Genomic DNA, 3,915 nt, shown 5'->3' on the forward strand with positions numbered 1-3,915 from the left:
TAGGGAAGGAATGTAAATTGAGTTACAAAAAAAAAAGTTTCAGGAAAATATATATCTATTCAATGACTGCAGTAGAATATGTAGCCCCAGGTAGGTGCTACTTTATAGGATGCGTAAAGTTTGACTTGTGTTCATGGAAATGTGTGTGTCACCTGTGCTTGCTATGAGGGTATTTGGATTGATTACGTTCTTTGGTGATTCAATAAAATGTGGTGGGAAAACGGTATAGAAAGCAAACATAGATACCAGAGACAGTGTGGGAGGAGAGCGGGAGGTGGCTGAGGGCAAGAGATAGGGAATCAAGGATGGGGGGAAAAAAGCAAAACATACAGAAAACAAGAAATGGAAGATCATTTGCTGACAATAACATGTTTTTTGATGTGCTCGATTGAGACAATATACAGTACACTCTGGATGGAAAATCTCATTTTGTATGTTGTAATGTTGTACAGTGAATGAATGCAAATAAATAAATTAAAAAAAAATAAATAACAAAAAAATAACTTAAAGCCTGGGTACAGGTTAGTATTCTGTTCAAATAGTAGGTACAGGAACCTACCCACAGCTCAAGACAGGACAAAAACTCTTAAAACTGGACAACAAAGTCTAGAAGAAAAGCAGCAATATTTCAGTCAAAAGTCACAGAATGCTATTTCACCAGTTCAGTCTCATGTACTTTATCTTCTGTTATGGTTCAATCTTCCTGATTAAATTCTGGGATATAATATTCAACTCCAGATTTGTCCCTATGATCAAGTTGGCCGTTTTCTTAGTTTTTGCACTCTTATTTCTGTGTTTCTGCATTTAATTTTCCTGACATAGCTACTCCCCTGAGAACTTCTTGGAGATCTGGTCTGGTGCTAATAAATTCTTTCAGGTTTTGTTTATCTGAGAATGTTCTTGTCTTTTCTTCCCATATAAAGGATAATCTTGCCAGGTAAGGTATTCTTGGTTGAGATTGCTTTGAATATATTTTCTCATTTTTTCCTCTCTTGCATTATTTCCAAAGAAAAGTCTGCTGTTAGTCTGATGGGATATCCTTTGTAGGTAACTTGCCATTTCTCTCTTGCCAGTCTTAGTATCTTGTCTTTGTCTGTGGTTTTAATCCATCTGGCTATAATGAGTCTTGGAGAAGATCTTCTTCGGTTGATTTATTTGGGGTCCTTTGTATTTCTTGGGACTGGATCTTTGAGTACCTCTCTAGGTTTGGAAAGTTTTCTTGCAGAATTTTATGGAATAGATTATCAATGCCTTTATGAGTCTGTGCACCCTTGGGATGCCAATTATTCAGATATTTGGATTTTTGATGGTATCTAGTAATTCTTGTATATTATTCTCAAGTTTTTTGGAAAATTTCTCAGTCTTCATGGTGGATTTTTCTAGGTCAGGAATTTTCTCTTCTACATCTGAGATTCTATTTTTTGTATGATCTAGTCTGCTCTTAATACTTTTAAGGGAGATTTTGACTTCCTGTATTATAGCCTTCATCTCTAAGAGTTCCATTTGATTCTTTTGTAAAGTGTGTAATTCCTCTTCTAGATCTTACAAGAATTTTCTCACCTCCTGGAACTCATCTTTCTCTTTTCTCTTCTGCAGTTCCTTGTCTCTCTTCTCTTTCATCTCTGTTAGCTTTGCCATTATGAATGTTCTAAATTCTTTATCAGACATTTCCATGATTTCCATTGAACTACCTGTGGATGAAGAAGAGTTATTCTTTTCCCTTGGAGGAGAGGTATTTTTTGTTTTGTTTTGTTTTCTCATATTTCTTGTGTCCCTGCTGTGATTTCTAGTCATCTGATGGATGATGTGTTTCCTCCCAAACTTGAAGTTCATTCTGAGCTTCCAGAAGCATGTAGAAAAGGAAATAGAGAGAGAAACAACAGCAACAAAAACAACAAGGAAACAGAAATAAAGAGAAAAAAGCTAAAAATAAATAGAGAAATAAATTATTTTTTAAAAAAAGAAAAATTAGAAAACCACATGGCGCACTTGTACACAATGTGAAATCACTAGTTCTTAAGAACCCTGAAGGTGTCTTCTGAAGGCTTGTTCCCTTGCCTCTCCTGGGTTGGGAGGGGTAGAGGGGATTATTATTAAAATAAAGGGAAAGGAGGAACTGAAAGCCAAGAAAATTCTTTACCTTAAAAACTTTTAAAAAGGAAAAATTGCAACAAAAGAGAAGACAGAGATAGAGATAGAGACAGAGACAGAGACAGGAGGCTTGAAAGGCTTTCTACCACTCGAGTTTGTGGGCTGGAGGCTGAATTATCAGTGGAAAATCTTTATTTCTCTTATTCCTCTGAAATCACTAGTTCTCAGGAGCCATAAATGTGTCTTCTGAAAGCCTGTTCCCTTACCTCTCCTCCATTCTGAGAGTTGTTGATTCACACTAATTATGGTGTCCTTTGTTGTGCTGAAACTTTTTAATCTGATGTAATCCTACCTATGTATTTTGGAGATTATTGCCTGTGCTTTGGGGATCTTGCTTAAGGAGTCTTTGCCTACCCCAGTGTCTCCCAGAGTTTCCTCAGTGTTTTTCACCAGTAGTTTTATAGTTTGTGGCCTTAAATTTAGATCTTTGATCCACTTTGAGTTGATTTTTGTTAATGTTGACAGACAGGGGTTCAGATTCATCTTCATGTGGGTGGATACCCAGTTTTTCCAGCACTACTTGCTAAAGAAGTTTTTCTTTTCCCACTGGGTTGATTGAAACCCTTTTTCAAAGATCAGTTGGCTATATGTTTTGGGGGTTATTTCTGGGGTCTCTATTCTGTCCCATTGGTTTTCATGTCTGTTTTTTTTGCCAGTACCATACTGTTTTGATTATCACAGCTTTTTAGTATATTTGGGGGTCAGGAAGAGAGGTGCCATCCACTCCACTCTTCTTATGTAGGATGGATTGGCAATACGTGATCTTGTATGATTTCAGACAAATTCTATGATTGTCTTTTCTAGACTGTGAAGACTGTCTGTTGTAAATTTACAGGGATTGCATTAAATATGTAGATTAATTTGGGTAGGATTGCCATTTTTATTATATTTATTCTCCCTGTCGATGGAAAAATATAACCAACTGTAAAATTAATAATTAATAATTAATACGGTTTATTTCTAAGCCAACTGTGTGACCTAGGCCAGAGAAGAGGCACACATGCCTTTTATCAGGGTGATCATGTACAGAGGTTCCTTTTATTTGCTTTTGAGATTGACAGACAAAATTTAATTAAAAGATTTCCCATTAGTCTCGCCCAAAAAGGCGGGACATGTAGAAGCGGGGGCTTGTAGGTTATAGGTGGGTTCCACAAATTCTTAGGTCGGTGATTGGAAGGGAAGATCCCTGTCTTGGGAAGAGATTAGTTAAAGAAAGGCTTAATCTACATCTTAAGGAAAAGGGAAGTACAGTGTTTTGGGAAGAAATAAGCAAAAAAAATACACTAATCTGTTGAAATATACATCTCAAAGAGACTATGCCAGGGACAGGAGGTAGGAAGAATCCTGTTAATAGAAAGTAAATGGTCTGTTAAAGTTTGTGAGCATGACTTCCCCAATCCCCTTTGAAAAGATTTTGGAAAAATAGGAAAAGTAGTCAGACTTCTGTCCACATCCCAATCCAGGGAGATGGGGTCTCCTTTTTCTTTATTATGTCTTTTAAAAATTTTTTTAAAATACCTTCATAGTTTTTCTTACAGAAGTCCTTAACTTCCTTGGTTAGTTTTATTCCTAGGTATCTTATACTTTCTTTAGCTACGGTAAATGGGATTATTTTCTTCAGTTCTATTTCTGTCTTTTTTTTTTTTTTTTGTATATAAAAATGCTATAGATTTTTGTAAGTTAATTTCGTATCCTGCCACTTTTCTGTATGCATTCATTATTTCGAGAAGTTTCTTTGTGGATACTATTTTGTCTTTTTTTTTT

General features: G+C 35.8%; 1 protein-coding gene across 1 annotated transcript in view; it reads right to left on the bottom strand.

Annotated features, from left to right (window-relative positions):
- The window catches only part of LOC102499892 (vomeronasal type-2 receptor 116-like), a 29,493-nt gene that overhangs the window by 24,706 nt on the left and 872 nt on the right, over positions 1-3,915 (bottom strand).

This window comes from Tupaia chinensis, unplaced genomic scaffold, assembly GCF_000334495.1.
Source record: "Tupaia chinensis unplaced genomic scaffold, TupChi_1.0 Scaffold145225_1, whole genome shotgun sequence".
NCBI lineage: Eukaryota > Metazoa > Chordata > Mammalia > Scandentia > Tupaiidae > Tupaia > Tupaia belangeri.